Source organism: Cyprinodon tularosa, unplaced genomic scaffold, assembly GCF_016077235.1.
Source record: "Cyprinodon tularosa strain WSP-4 unplaced genomic scaffold, ASM1607723v1 ctg4, whole genome shotgun sequence".
NCBI classification, from domain to species: domain Eukaryota; kingdom Metazoa; phylum Chordata; class Actinopteri; order Cyprinodontiformes; family Cyprinodontidae; genus Cyprinodon; species Cyprinodon tularosa.
The window spans coordinates 513,394-530,415 of NW_024039118.1; the positions used below are offsets into that span (position 1 = coordinate 513,394).

The 17,022-nt window shown below is 37.3% G+C and overlaps 1 long non-coding RNA gene across 1 annotated transcript; it reads right to left on the reverse strand.

Moving 5' to 3' along the window:
- Positions 1-3,222: 3,222 nt before the first annotated feature.
- On the reverse strand, positions 3,223-16,158 carry LOC119791722. Its single transcript, XR_005281896.1, has 2 exons — positions 15,922-16,158; positions 3,223-3,349 (listed from the first exon to the last, which is right to left on the reverse strand). It is a non-coding gene; the product is annotated as an uncharacterized LOC119791722 (long non-coding RNA).
- Between the last annotated feature and the right edge of the window lie 864 nt (positions 16,159-17,022).

The window sequence follows — 17,022 nt, forward strand, 5'->3', positions numbered from 1 at the left end:
TTTGGTGGAAGGCCATTTTAATGGTGGCTGCACATTTGGTAGGCTAATTTTTCGTGAATTTCATGAAGGAGGAAGGTACACTTATCACAATGACCCCGACATCATGACCCTACCCCCTACGTGTTTCAGAAAGGTAGCGATGTTGCTTTGGAAGAGGCTGGAGTTCCTTTGTTTCACTAATGTCATCAGTGCTGAAAAATATCTCCTTTCATTCCATTTAAGTGCTTAAAGGAACCTTTGTTTTGTTTTTCTGAATGCTTTACAGGCTTTTTATGACTGACATTTTGACACTTTAGGTCAAATTCACACAGCAAGGAACTTTCCAAAGCAAACCATTTGACCAAACCCCCTGTCCACTTAAAATGCTGAGCATTTCTCTCTGAGCAGTCTTGTCTGTACTCGTCTTGTAGTGGACTTGTGAAATGTCTCTATCTGCAGCTTAAATGGACAAAAGTGAAGGTGGAGTGATCTGACGGGACTTGTGCCAACTAGAAAACAGTTTTTAATTGTCAGGGGTGGAAGTTTTAAAATGGAACTTTGATTTGTTTTAAGGGGAGAAAAAAAAAATTTGAGATAAGAGTAAATTGATAAAAACAGGGACTATAAATTTAAAAGAAACTACAATCTTATATATAAAAATGATGAAACATTTCATTGACGTAACCTTTTTTTTTCACGTGTAAAATATAAAGCTTTGACAAACAATTTGACATTATGACTGGAAGGTACTGTATACTGTTACATAAAAAAAAATAGAAATTACTTTCAACTATTATGATATTTACCTATAAGATTTAACTATATTAAACTATATAATACATTAAAAAATTCCACTTTATTAGCTTAAAACAGTCAATGAATGTTACATTTTTTACTTCATTTTTTTGCTAAACTACCTTCTAATTGTATTGGTAGGACAGTTATGGCATAGGCATGGGGGAGTTTGTATAATAAAGCAGTCATAGGGACTACCTCTATACCATTAGAAGACTGACTGGTAAAGTTACAGTATGGGAGAAGCATTGCCATCATGTAAGGAAATTGTAATTCTTAAATAAAAGTGGAGCCATCACAGCTTTTAAACTCCTGGAAGGAGTAAGCAGATAAGAACCTGGATCATCAAGAACTTCAGAAAGAATGAGAGTGTTGGCTTCACTGAGGAACTCCCCTGGATACCCAGATCTGTCCAACAATCCTCACGTCAGTGTTTGACTGAGCTGGTGGAACATGCAGCAAAATCAAGAGTTTATTCACTGAGATTTTCCTTGTCTGTGTAGATATGAAAACAAAAAATGGATTATTGATTTTTTTCCCCTTCCTTCCTTCCTTCCTTCCTTCCTTCCTTCCTTCCTTCCTTCCTTCCTTCCTTCCTTCCTTCCTTCCTTCCTTCCTTCCTTCCTTCCTTCCTTCCTTCCTTCCTTCCTTCCTTCCTTCCTTCCTTCCTTCCTTCCTTCCTTCCTTCCTTCCTTCCTTCCTTCCTTCCAAAATGTTTTACATCCAAAAACTTAACTGTTGGCTTCCCTGCCACTATCTAAACTGCAAATATATGGTTGGCTTAAAGCTCTGTAACTTACTAAAATGAGGAGTGACACTGAATGTCGCAAATGTTATAAGTCAGCAGAAGCAGAGGTTGAAGCTTGGGGTGAAAACAGTAAGTCTTTGGGTACTGTAGTATGTAAATTGATTTGAACTTTTCTGTTTATGATCATGCAGAGTCACTGCTGCTGAATCCCACCAAGCCGGAATAAAAGAAAGCATATTCATCATACAAATTTAAAATAAAACTAAAAATCTGGTCAACAAGGAGAAATAATGACACAAAATAAGGGTTATAAGCCTTATAGTAAATGACTTACTATAAAAAAACTATTATACCTTAATATCAATAAATTAGAGTATTAAAAAGTTAGCCTATTTCTATAACTCAATTCACAAAGTGAAACACATAATAAAGATTACTTAAACCCCGACTGATGTTTTTAAAGCTTTAATTTCAGTTATTTATGATCATTTCCACTCATAGCTAATGGAAACATAAAGGCATTTATGATTAAGATATTACATCATACTGACAGAGAAATTATCCTCAATACACAATTATTATAATTAATTATACACAATTACAATTTATCATCAACACCTGCTCAAAATTTGCTAATTTTAAAAGGTGCTTTTAATATGACAAACAGACCTCAGTGGAACACATATTATGTTTTATTACTTATATGACAGCATATATATTTTATTTTCATCACACACATTAAGCAGGTAATAACATCTCTAAAGCTTACTGCTAGAGAGGTGCTGCAAAATTTAGCATCATGATATCGCCAAGTATCCACAACCATCACTAGATACCATCTATAAATACCAAATAATGATTTGAAAGTCATGTCAGTAAATATTACATTTTTTTTGTCTTTTTATCACAAATGTAGACACATGACGTTTGCTCATTTCTATTCTATGCAAAGGAGAGTGGACACAAATTCCTCCAAAGCCCTGAAAAAGACTTATTGCCATTTATCAGAGACACTTGATGACAGCTACTGCTGCTAAGGGTGGGCAACTGGGTAAATACCTTTCCACATTTTGCCAGGGAGAATGGGATCGGATTTCCCTTAAAACATTAAAGCAATGTATGAAGGCCACACTTTGACTTTGATTAACTTTGTTTGATTACAAAATGTACTTAATTATCTGAAACATTAAATCAGAATGGAAAAGCAAAATTAGGTCATTTGGAACAAAATTATAATTTTCTTTCAACTCATGCAGTTTGATTTATCATCTCGGAAGTTGTAAAATATCACAGCATTTTTTTTATACACTTTATTTAAAGATATTTAATTATACAGATACAAAACAGTGAGCATAAATCGGGGAATATACACATATTGAAAGTATTTGTGGCTGCCAACCAGTGGCTTGTCATGCTGCGTAAGCCCAAGACACATTTTTATACGAAACCAACCAAAAATAGAACATAATAATAAAAGTGAAAAGGTAAAGAAGAGAAAGTTTTACAAAAAAGTATCTCAAGGTATATGCATAAACATTGAAATGCAAATCTAAATACACTGTATGCATATTCCACATACATCACAGCATTTTTATTAAAGGTGTGTTAATCTACCTGTTTACATCCAAACTGTGGTCACATTGTTCAAGATGTAACAAAACTTCTAGACCTCAGCAGATTCAGTGAATCTATTTCTTTTCTTTTTTTTTATGTCTAAGTGTTCGACATCAGCTGAATGAACTAAACAGCAGACAAGATTTTTAGAACCACAAACCAGCTTCAGTGGCTCAAGATGGAGAGCGGTCACCTTCAGGAAATCCTGACGACCTGCCAAGGAAGCGTGAAAAAAACCGAAATGGTAAACAGGCTGCTCATAATTATCCAGGGGACTCTCCGGCCTCATTTAAAGAACCTTCAGTGGTATTTCTGCTTCGAGCTGCTGTTAATTAATGACCCAGGCAAGTGTATATGTTTATGTAAATGTCTTTGTCTCATTTCTTTACTTACTATGGAGTCCAGTAATCAGATAGCTGTCTGACCTCCAAAACCTCCCAGGCAGATGGCGGTCAGAGAGTCACAGGATTTATTTTGCTGACATGGCTATCTTTAAGTTGTGAAATCTGATCCAATACTTTCACTCTATCAGGATACGAGGATTAAGACTGTGGAAAGGAAAGCTCCTAAAAGTAGCCCAGAACTCAAGGGGTATAGATATAATAGGAAACAGGGATCCATTTCTCTCAGGAACACTTTAAAATACTATTTGTGACAGGTGTGCGTACATTTTTATACAGCAGGAAAAAATGCTAAAAGAAAATAGTCAGTGTTCTAAAACCCAGAATAAGATCAAATTTCGGAATATTCTAAAATAAAGTCAGTAATTCAATAAAAGGTAGACTTTTCCAAAGCCAAATCCACGCGGAGCTCAAAACAATATGGCTACAGAAAATTTTAAAGATGAAACCACCTCAAGTTGAAGGAGCCGCAAAAAGCATTGTAATAGTTATGCCGCGCCTGTGGATGGAACATGATAGTGTTGCTACAGAATTGATTGATTGATTAACTTTATTGAATCCACTCGTTACATCAGCCCAAATTATCAAAAAAGAAGAATGTGCCAAAGGAAGAAAAGGTGCGTGGATATATATATATATATATATAAAGCTTTTTTTCTTTATAGTAGGACAATTATACCGGGTTATTGCATTGGGTGTTTACACAGGTATTGAGATGAGTGGATGTTTATATTTATATATATAGTTATTGCACTTGGTGTCAAATATAGAGAAACAGTTATTGCACAGGGTATCAAATGGTAAACTGCACTTTATACATTGCGCAGGTTATTGCCATTGTAGTGTCGTATTGTAGGGTCTAGTTGCAGCAGGGATGATTGACCTGCGGTAGAGCTCCTTTTTACAAACAGGGTGTAAAAGTCTTTCACTTAAAAGGAGCTGCTCAGCTCCTCTATAGGCTGGTGCAGAAGATGGTGGGTGCTGTCCATGATGGATGTAATGTTGAAGAAGGAAGAAGCAGGGTGTAGACAATGCTCTGTTACATTGTGTTAAGTTGTGTTTCCATAATTTGTATGTTTTGTTGCTTGAATTTGATCAACTTATTTGAGGCCTTTTGTGGTCAGTTTGAAATAATTTTTTTTTTTTTTTTTTGTCTGGTTGTTTACTTACCATTTGCATTTTCCCGCTTTGTTTGTATTTTTGCAATACTTTAGTTCCGACTTTGTTCTTTTCCACCTAGATCTTTTATCCAGTGTTGTTTGTAATGTACAAATGACTCGGTTGGCAAGTGGTGTTCGATTATACTGTTCAAGCCATAATTCCCAATAAGGCGATCCTGATATTGTACTTCAGGTCAGTATTGTATATATATATTGATATATTTTTATGTTTACACAGTTATTTTTTGGGCTATGGGTCCTTTTTTTACAGCACTTTTTGTTCTTATTCTAGGCTCATTAAAGATGTTATTAAATATATTAAAGATGTAACTTCCCAGATAACACTTCTTCGTCAATGGTGAATCAATTTAATTGCACCCTGTGATATATTGAACAAGTAGTTCTCCATGTTTTCTGTTTTTATTTGAGCATTGAATGCAAGAAAGTGGTTGATATGTAAAAGCTTTATACAGAAACATTTGACATGTTAGTGGAGATGATTAAAGAGCCAAAGAATCTAAGAAAACTGCTGCAGAGGACTCCATCAATGAGATTGAAGATTGCAGAGCATAGCTCAGCTGAGGTGGCCTGAAGCCCAAAAAGCCAGAGGCATGGAGCTATTCCTGTCTAAAGTTAGTAATGAAATGCATATTTGTGTGCAGAGCAGAGATACAGAAAGGCCTTCATGTCCTCTTCATCCACGAGTCTCCTCCTCTGTGAGCCAACACAACTGACCATTCACGGTCCGTCACACTCGCGCACATGATCCTCACAACCAGATCCATCATAATCAGCCTATTAACAAAGATTAACAGATTATAAAAAGTTTCGTCATGTGGCTATAACTACGCACAAAGACAATAATTGATTTTTTTCAGTTTAAATAAAGAACGCTCCTTTATGAGGTCAGCAGCGTTATCCCTCTGTTGGCATCTCTGAGGACAGAATCTTTTACTACGTGTTGATTCATGAAATGCTGCATCTTGGTTGACCTTTTATTTTTCCGGCTGCATGTGATCTGTTGATAGTAAAAAGAGGAACATTTAAATGAATTTCATGTGGTGTGAAGCTTGCACTCAATGAACTTGGTCTCTTCTGACTCTGAGCTGTCATTTGCGGATGTGCATGATTCTATGTTGCCTCTCCACAACTATACTCAGCCCATACAACAAAAGCTAGATCAGACATAAACGCCACCAGGCTGAAAATTACAAGCTTCCACTTGTGGTTTCTCCATATGTGTGTGTGTGTGCAAGAAAAGACGTCACAAGGGACAGAGCATCTGCCTTTTTCTGTGTCCTCATTGTCTCTACCAATCCAGTGAAGCTCCATTATCCAGTTAAATGGACATAATAAGCCTGCTGGAAGCATTATTAGATCAGGAAGTCCTGTGATGTCATGTTTAAGTGCAAGGAAAAATCTGTGACCTAATTCAAGAAGTGTTTCTTAACCCTTTTTTAAAAAAGGGTCACCTGACAAAAGTTTCAAGAAAATCTTGCCATTGTTTTTTCCTCCCCATTTCAAAACTCTTTTTCCATTAAACTTAAAAGCCATATTTTTTAACATTCTCTTTGTCGGATTTTTCACTTTTTATGCTGTGACAGACTGATCACTATGTCAATTAACTAGCTAATCAGTTGATCACTTCAGTCAATTAATACTCATGCAACCAACCAACCTGTTCATCAATAACTCGGGCGTTAATTGGTCAATTAACAAACCAATTGACCCACGCACTGGTCAATTATTTAATCCAATAACATACCAAACTATTAACCAAACAATCAACCAACCAGCCAACAATACAAAGAATCTAGAATATGGACAAACAATTCTACGTCAGCAGTTAAATACAGACAAGGTAGAGGAAATGCAAGTGAAATCCAAAGGCATAACAACAGCAGATACAGCAAAATCAAAGGCTTTACCCTGTCATTGTAGTAGCATAACTATACAAGAAAAATTAAAACAATTATTCTTACATCTTCTACCACTTGCCCATTATGGTCACTAGGCGCTGGTGCCTGTTCCCAGTTGGCAAAAATAAAAATATTTTATTTGTTAATTAAGAATAAGAGACCGTTTTAAATTCTTAATTCATCAAAAGTGTCCAAGAAGGTTTATTTAGCAATAAATGATGTCCTGCAACTTTAATGTATGTTATAAGACCACTTATCATGGAAAATAAATGAAAAAGAAAGAAGTAAAAGCAAATATGCTTTGCTGATATTGAGCATTACAATAAATAAAATTGTGGAGCTGCATAGGATTTGTCTAATAATGATTTCTTCCACCATATTGGTCCATCTGTGGATCCCATTACTTGGGGATGTACAAGCCAAGTAAATCAGTTGTGATTTAGGCAGTGTTTAAAAAAAGTAACTGGCTATAGTTATTCCAAAAAAGAGTTAGTAACTCAGTTACTGCTCATTTAGAGTAACTAGTTATTAGCCAAAGTAACTCTGCAGTTACTTTGTATTATCTTGTGTTGAAGAATTTTGAAGACTTTCTTGTTATTGGAATTTTAAATACAACTAGAGGTTAAATTATAGAATACAAGGTGTTTGTTATAAAATAATAGATTAAATAATTGATTTAAAGGTCTAAACATATGAAAACATTAAACACCAGTCTGCACCGTTTTGGTGTGAGTGGTTTGTCAAGTGACTTGCAATGCGATTATGTAGATGTGATCATGTTTTTTGTTTCTAATAAAAGAAAAATAAGATCTGTTGACATTCATTTTTATTGCCTATTGAAAGCCTTCAATTGGCTATAACATTGATAGGAAGCTGAAAATGTATGCTTTTCAAGCAATTTAACAAAAATAAAATATACTTTGCAAAAGAATCAAACAGCAGTTACATTATTCCCAAAAAGAAACACTAGCAGGACTGCATGATGCCAGGATTTTTGCATTAAAATATCATACAAGTAAAATCATTATAACAATGAGAAAGTAAAGAACATGCGTTAATTAAAGGTAGCAGCTTTCAGTCACTTTTAAAACGATGTGAGGAACTTCTTTAAATTCCAGATTCTAACCGACGTTGATAGTCTTTTTTTCTGCACATAATGAACAAATCACAGCAACATTCAGCCTCCAGTGAGCGCTTTTACTGTAGGAACACTGTCATGAATCAGTGGCTCTGCGCCATCATCTTTCCTCTCTGTTTATGCTTGAAGTTTCACATAGTTGTAGCGTACGCCCATGTACGCTAACACTAGGAAAGTGTAGTCCTTATTTATAAGAATTAAGTAATGAATAACAAATCGGTTTAAAGACCAGTAATGAGTAACGCGTTATTAACTTTTACAAAGTAATTGGTTTTAGTGCCAGTTACCTAAAAGGCTAAACGTTATCCTAGTCCTATGTCCTTTTCTCATAGTAGCTTTGCCTTGTCTCTTCCTGTTTGGCTGTAACACCATCCTGGAGAGAAATATCAGCTGTGCTGCTGCCATCAACACCTTTGTTTATAGATGCTGGAGATCGGCCTGTTTTCCAGTGTAGTCCTGTTTCTCTGGCTGTGACTGGCTGGATGTGCTCTCTTCATCCTCTGACATGGGAGTTGGCTCGGAGCTCGTCTGCCTGGCTGGGTGTTTCCTGGACGGGGCCGCCTTTTACAGTTGGTTTTTGTATCTCTGCTTCTATCTCCTTGAACCCCAGTTGGCCTCAGCAGATGGCCGCTCACACTGAGCCTGGTTCTGCTGGAGGTTTCTTCCTGTTAAAACAGAGTTTTTCCTCTCCACTGTCGATACAAGCATGGTTAGTGTGAAGCATTGCATTCGAGTCAAGACTTCGATGCAATCAACTGGTTTTCCTTAGAAAACTTTGAATCAATTTGACTGTATGATCTGGTAAATTGTAAAGTGACTTGTGTTGTGAATTGACGCTTTAGAAATAAACTGAACTGAATTGAACTAAGTAATGTGTTTTACCTGACACTGCAACACTGGCTGTTAAGGATTTCTTCTTTTTTTTTAAACTTGTTCCTTTCCTCTGTATAGGACCAAAGTATTGTGTATGTAAATAAATCAGACTCCATCTATATCGGGGGTCTACAGCAGTTCTCAGGACCCACTGTGCTGCATCTTTTAGATGTGTCTCTGTTCCAGCACACCTGGATGAAATGATTGTATTCCATCCTACATATTGTTTGTGTCACACAGAGTATATAATAAAATTATGTATTTTTTTCTTATACTTTGTGAGGTAGGTTGTGCTTATTCGTCCTGTCAGCTGAAGGATTGTGGGCACCTCTTATGCAGCAAATTTTAACAAGGAGAGATCCCTATTCCAGATGAAGTATCAGTGAGAAGGATTCTGATTCCTTTTTCTCGCTCCTTCCTTACTACTAGCACTAGTCGGGTAGCACTTATCATAGTGACATGCTTGTATTTATGTGTATTTCATCTTGCAGCTTTATATTTTAAAGAGGTCACACGTTTGGCTGGTAGATATTTTCACTGTGGGGCATTCAATCACCAGGTGACTATGAACCCATCAGAGCGTGGCTAGATGCTTGGAACTGATCAATATGTGGATGTGACACAATTATAATTTTCAGAAAATAGGAGAAGTCCAGAGTTAGCTCACAGTTTCAGCTACTACAGCTAGAAACCACTGATTATGACCAAAGTCTCGGTGTCATGATGGACTCAGACCTGAACCTTTAGAGGCACATAAAGGCAGTTTCTATGTCAGCCTCTTATCACCTGAAGAACATTTCCAGGATTAAAGGACTAATGTCCAAGCAGGATCTAGAAAAACTCATTCATGTATTTATCTTTAGTAGAATTGATTACTACAACACTTTCTTCATATGTTTTCCTTAAAAGTCCATCAGTCAGCTGCAGCTGATCCAAAATGCTGCTGCTCATGTTCTCACTAGAACTATGAAAGTAGAACACATCAGCCCGGCTTTGGAGTCCTTCCAATGGCTCCTTATAAATCAGAGAATAGACTCTTAAATCCTTTCTTTAGTCTATAAATCACTGAATGAATCCGTGATACATAACAGATGTCTTGTCAGGGTATCAACCTCCCAGACCACTCAGGTCTTCTAGTTCAAGTCTACTCTGTCCACCCAGAACTAGAACCAAACATGGAGAATCAGCATTTAGTTCCTATGCTCCACTGATCTGTGACAAACTCCCAGAAAGTCTAAGTTCTTTAAGGTCAAAGTTAAAAACACATTTGTTTAGAACTGCCTTTGACTGTTAAAGTTAAAGTGTTAACTGAGCTATTATTAGTTAGAGTTTGTGATCCAATTGATTTATTAGCTTTACTGCTTCTATCAATTATTTTATCTTTTCTTGCTTTTATTTCCCTTATATTTTATTGTCTAAATCACATAAAGCACTTTGAATTGTCCATGTATTGACTTGTGCTGTAAACATAAACTTCCTTTGCCTACAATGAAAACACTATGTATGTATGAGCAGTAATTTGAGTGGACAAATAGTAATCATAGTGATCTGACTGAAACTGAAACCATTGACCCTGTTTAATGATTAAAACCACCGTATGGTGAGATAATGAACTTATAGTAGAGTAATAGGCTTCCACTCTAGTGGGCTGTTTACTTCTTTAAACACTAGAAACAGGGTTCGGATTACAATGTTAAAAGCTAATGTTGTTCAGTTAGCTCAAACCTAAACAATTGGGTGGGTGTCTCTTAGATGAGCTACAGTATGTCAAGGGGAAATTTATAGGGCTTAGCTATTTAGTATTTCAACTTTCAGGAGTTCGTTAGATTCATATCTGATTAATAAAGTCTGAAATAAAGGCATAAGACGGAGCAGCGAATATGGAGATGTTCCTAGTCTTCTACAGCTGGTGCTGAAGTTGACATCCTGTAAACTTGTTTACAGCTTTTCATGTTACAGTCATGAAGTATTTTTTTGGGCAAAAACCAGTAATCAGTAACATGTACGTCATATCCAGTCCAAGAGTCAATACACAGTATGATAATCTACCACTTCAGCTGCAGCGCATGTCTTTGGGGTTATGTTTCTACCAGCTTTGCACATCTAGAGACTGAAACCATTCTTGTTTAAAAATTATCTCTAGATCAGATGGGTTAAGTATTGTGAAAGAGTCTCAGCCTGAGTTAGGTAAAGGATACTTTCACATACTGTATATCCCAGTCTCATAATTTTGCTGATTTTCTTTTTTTTGTTGTTGCTGGTGTTGGTGTCTTGCAGCAAAGGCCCATCACTATCATAAAGCATCCAGAGACCATTATCTCTTCCAAATGTTTGTGTGCATATTAAATTAACTATTGCAAATTGGATTTCTTTTAGGTTTTTTTTTTTGCAGTTTCTCTTGCCTTTCTTTCATTAAGACCAGACTTGTGCTCTGCAGTTGCTCCAACGTGAACTCTGGATACCTGCAGCTTGTCTAGAGCTGGATTTATAACTAGGATACCCTACAAACAGCTGGACTCTAATTACTAAATTGGTGACTTCTGAAAGCAACTGGCTGCTCTGGATTTTATTAAGAGAATATTAAAGTAAAAAGATATTTTCAGAATATATGTATATCCAATGCTTTGCTTCATTGTTAATTAGCTAATGTAGAACACTGAAGAGTTAGAGTGATTCTATCAAATGTGCAGTTGAAGCAAAAGGGAAACTGCTGGGTTATTTTAAGTCCAAACTGCAAAGAATATGCTCCTGATTCTTTGAAGACAAGACAAGCACTGTTCCTAGAAGTGTCAGTGAGACAAACATAGCAAGGACTGATGTAAAATTAAAAGGCTCAGGTATGAAGCATTTACACGAGATACAATATGCGTTCAAGCTGCAGAGTAGTGGTTTACCGCATCAAAATGAGCATAAGCAGCATTACTTTCTTCTGAAAATCCTGTGAAGCAATTTCCTATACTGTTGTGCAATTTAAATGTTAAACCATGTGGCTTGTCTGTGACTTTCAGCGAGGGACATGAGGTATGATAGGCGTGTGTCTCGTCTTTCTGTTTTTACACTCCATGAGGTGTGTGTGTGATGTCAGCAAAAGCAACTCAGATGTTAGTTTGCTTGACCTGGCATTCACATACTTTCCCCAAATGACCCATTCCCAGGAAGAAGACCCCAGGAGGGCACCCATGAGACAAACCCACGTAAGACAACGGATCAGCATTGAGCTGAGCTATAAACAGAGAAATTGGGGAGAAGAAAAATCATGCCCTTCCTGCAACCTGATCTCCCTACTATTCGTCTTTCTCATGGTCCTCTCTGAATGTCGGCATCTGTGTAAACGCGAAGGAAATTCACTCCCCTCTGTTAACATGGAAGTAGAGTAACCACTTTTCAGTGCACACATCCTCTTCAATCAGCTCTCCCCCCTTCTGAGCATTGAAAGAATAGCATCATTATAGCGCTGCATAATTCAAATAAAGACTTTTCAGAAGTGTAAAGAAGTTTCCTCTAAAGTACAACAGAAAAAGAATTACATGGTTTAAAATAAAGCATAATCCCTCCCCTCTTTTTATAGCAGAAGTAACAGTCTGCTCTGTATATCAGGGTAAACCCCAGGCACACACACTCTGAATCTAAATGGCACCTTATAAAAGCAGCACTACCTTTCACAACAAAAAGATATGCATAAAGACTTCACAACTTCCCCCAACAATGACTCAGAGTGAAGATGCTGAACAGAATAGATTAAGTAAAACTGAAAAATGTCAATACCTAAATGGCTGTACATTTTCCACAGTCATTAACGGCCTCTTGGTTTTATTTCACCAGAATGAAAAATGCCTTACTGGGTCCTGCTACTGCTACAACCGCTGGGTGAAAAAAGGGAAATGACCTTATATCTGCTGAGACATGAAAGACAAGCAGGTGAAAATTCTTACAAAAGAGCTGGATGCATAAATGATTCCCCCGGACAATGAAAAGTGACTATTGCTTGCTGGAGAATCTATGAAAATAAGCAGGGATTTTGTGACATGTTGACAGCTGCTTAGATTACAAGAAGTCATAAATTGACTTGCCTGAATGACCAAAGGAATGACCATTTGGACCTAAAACTTAAATCAAAGTATTATTTGGCCAATTCTTGACTTAAAGGCAAAGTAAAGCACCAAAAAGAATGGACATCCTTCAAGTAAAAAGTATTTGTTGTAGGTTTAATGACATTATTATTAGCTTTTAAGTTGGTTAAAATCTCTGAAAATGTAACTCACCGTACCCTAATAAAAAAAGGAACAAAGGAGAAACAATGCCTTGAAATTGTTTTCTAAGGTTTTGTGTCTAAACAAAAACAAGTCAACAAATTAGGAATAATGGAACAATAGTAAATCTTGCAATAAATTATCTGCATATCTTATGCTGCGTTCACACCGGGGGCAGCAAAAGCAGCAAAATCGCGTCTGCTGCTTCATTTTTGCTGCTTGTACCAGTAAGTTCTGACGCGCGGCTGAAGCAACTTTGCTGCTCTGCCTGCGCGGTCCAAAAGTGGCTCTGACGCGCGTTGGGCGGAGCTTCACTATCCTTTCTCTGCCTTGCAGCTATATTTGCTGTGATCAGTGGGAATAAAGTAGTTTTAATATGTTTTTAAGTGAGAAAATACACCTGAAAACTTCATCAGTGCAGTCAGTTCATCCAGATTACAATCCTGCCTCCCAATATTATTTCTGTCGGAGCCGCTCAGACCCCCACATACCGGCGGTGCGCCGACAGAAGGAATCCATTCATCAGCAGCCTCTGGCGGGTCGCCTCCTCGCGGTTTACCGCGGCGGCTGGTAGGTGTTTTTCATCTAAATAATCCGATCTGCAGGCACCACAATAATAAAAGCGAACATATTCTGCCGGCAGATGTATATATTTTAAGTTAATTATGCGTTAATAAACTGTTTAAGAGGAGTAATCAGAGCGGTCTGTGTCATCAGCGCTGTGTCTCTCTCCCAGCCAGCTCCCAGATCAGCTTCTCTGATTGGTTGACGCGGCGCGTCGAGCAGCAAAAATTCAATTTTTCCATCTCGAGCAGCAACGCGTTTGCGGCGCGTCACGCGCGTCAGATGCCAAAACGCGCCCGACGCGCTGCTTCAGCTGCTCAGACGCGCTGCGCTTGCTGCTCGAAACGCGCCGCGGGACCTTTTGCTGCGCCTTGACGCGCGTCAACCATTGACTTTGCATGTAAACTCGCTGCTTCTGTCGCGCCAGCTGCCCCCGGTGTGAACGCAGCATTAATTACTACAACTACTAACCCCAACGGTCAATAGGTATAAAGAGAAATATCTAATGCACAGCGGAACTTCAGAAGTCAGGAGCAGTTATTATGAGTCAACAATATGAAAGAGGATGAGGAAAAATGGCATTGATGAGATGGTTACAAAGACAAAAGCAGTGCAGAACAGAAATAAAAGAAAAGGCCCATACAAAATAAAAGTAAAGTTTTTATTTCTTGTTTCTGTCTTTCATCATAAACTTAGTTGACAAGGTTATAACACAATGCTTTCACCTGCTGTTTGTAAATTAAGCATGAATTCTGCTGTTTATCAGAAAATCCTGCTGGGGAAAGTCCAGCCATTGGGTTGGGACCTTAAAATAAAAAGCACATTTCAGCTATGCAGGAGTTCATTCATCCAAATCCCACCTGCTTTCGTCTTTTTTTAAGACTAAAATAAATACTTGATTGAACTTTCTACAGAGACCTAGTCAAAGCCCACACTCTGTTGTAGTATTACTTGAAAAAAGCCATTTATGCTAAAAAATCCTGTTGTTCAGACAAATCACAACAGCTTAACCACATAGAGCAGATGAAGAAGCATAAACTGAAAAAAAAAATTGTTAGATCTTACCTAGTAGTTTATGCTAGTGGTGTTGTAGAGGCATATGGCGTACTTTAGACCCCGTAGTACCATTTAAACATTGTATAAATGCCACAGCAGACCTGAGAGCGTTGTTGACCAAGTCCACCTTTAACTATTGAATTGTACCCACTTCTTATTGAATACTTCCAACAGGATAATAGGGGAGTTTACTTCATTCCAGTGGGCTCAACAGTAACTAACAGTAAATCCAACAGAAAACCTTATAGTTAACCTCTGACACCCTAAGGGGGTATAAATAAATTTCTGCCTGACAAAAACACACAAAAGTAAATAACTTATAGCCTCAAAGCTATTAGATTTAAGAAGAAACTTTTGGTACGTCTGTAAAGGTAAGATGTCATAGGATGGTTTTCTGGTGTCAGCACCATTGTAGCTTTGACCCTGCCTGAAATATTAGGGACAAAATACAAAATATTTTGCATTTTTTGAACCTCGCCAAAATTTTCTTTGAAATAAACATTGCAAAACACTACCAAAATATTATGTATAGCACAAAAAAGTAGTACAGACTTTTAAATCTAAATGTTGCGTAAAAATATACAAAATGTGGATTATTTTAGAATGGTATTAGTGAGAAATTTCTTAGGCGGAGGGGCCAGTTTGGCACATTTATCCATAAATGTCACCAAACTGTGCCAAATATGTTTTTTACATCAATACTGGGGGTTTGGTAAAGTTACGAGGTCATGTAGCAGCTGGACCCGCCGGCGGGTCCGTAGGGTTCAAGGGGTTAAAGCACTACAGGAGATTTACATGGACGCAAAAGCTGCCAAATATGCTGCTATTATGTCACCATGGACCAAAAAGTCTAAGATATGTTTCTGAAACCTTAAGCATTAAAATGTAAACAGTTCTGAAAGCTGATACAAACAACCTAACTTAGAGGTTGAGGTAACATGACTGTGATTATGGTTGCAGATGAAATTTTTTTTCTCACTCCTTCGTAATTTAACATTAAAGCAGAAAATGGAGAGGTTTGGTAGAAATGGGAGTGTCACACTATATTTCAGTTTCCATGAATGAACAGGGAGGATTGACTGTGTGTTTCAATACAACTCCACTAGGTGTATATTTGCTCTAAACATGAAGATCATTTTCAGTTGTGTCATCAGACACTCTCTAATTAAGCCCTGCTACTTAGATCACACCTTGAGCTTTAAAGATTTCCATTCTATCCTACATTTGTTTTTCTAATAAAAGTACACGTGGATGGAGACTTGCGTTAAAAGGCTGGAGCAGGATTCCTGAAAAATGCTTTCCCAGGATACGGTAGAAAAATCAGTTTAGCTGTAGCAAGTAGCTGCCTGCACGAGCGTTGGAGGGGCATGCTTTTTAGTGCACTATTGCACAAGTGTCCTGGGAAAAAAGAGGTAACTGCTCACCTGCAACAAGTCAGGACTCTTTCTAATCTGCACTTTCTCTGTTTGATGAGGTTATGACAGCTCACAGATTTCAAACTGCAAAATGAAAAAAACAAAACATGGATGACATAGGAAGTAATGTACTCTCACAGGTCATGGTGAGATGAAATGTTACTGCAGACAAAAATAAAAGACACGTGCACATGCACGCACACGACTGTGCACATGAGCGTAGTGAAGCAGATCCTTTACATAAAGGGATTAAATAGCCGACAGCCTGAGCAGTTATTTTAATTGAAGATTTGCTGATGGAGACACTTTGGAGGCTTAATGGGCCTTTCTATTTTACCCTAACACACCGTCACAGACGTTTAGTAGTAAAAATACTCAAAGCAAGATGCATTACTGATACTATAACCAATAAAATATAGCTGGAAACCTGATCTTTGGCGCCACCTCAAAACCATTAAAGGATGAGACTTCAATTAAATGCATGAAATGCAGAAATGTTGGTCACAGAATCTTTAACCCCTTGAACCCTACGGACCCACCGGCGGGTCCAGCTGCTACGTGACCTCGTAATTTTACCAAACCCCCAGTATTGATGTAAAAAACATATTTGGCACAGTTTGGTGACATTTATGGATAAATGTGCCAAAATGGCCTCTCCGCCTAAGAAATTTCTCACTAATACCATTCTAAAATAAATATGATTCATCTGATTGAGTCCAAATTTGGTATATTTTTACACAACATTTAGATTTGAAAGTCCGTACTACTTTTTTGTGCTATAAATAATATTTTGGTAGTGTTTTGCAATGTTTATTTCAAAGAAAATTTTGGAAAGGTTCAAAAAATGCAAAATATTTTGTATTTCGTCCCTAATATTTCAGGCAGGGTCAAAGCTACAATTGTGCTGACACCAGAAAACCATTCTATGACATCTTACCTTTACAGACGTACCAAAAGTTTCTTCTTAAATCTAATAGCTTTGAGGCTATAAGTTATTTACTTTTGTGTGTTTTTGTCAGGCAGAAATTTATTTATACCCCCTTAGGGTGTAAGAGGTTAAATGAACATTTAAAGAGCAAAATGCATGGGCACCATTTTAGTAAGTGAAAA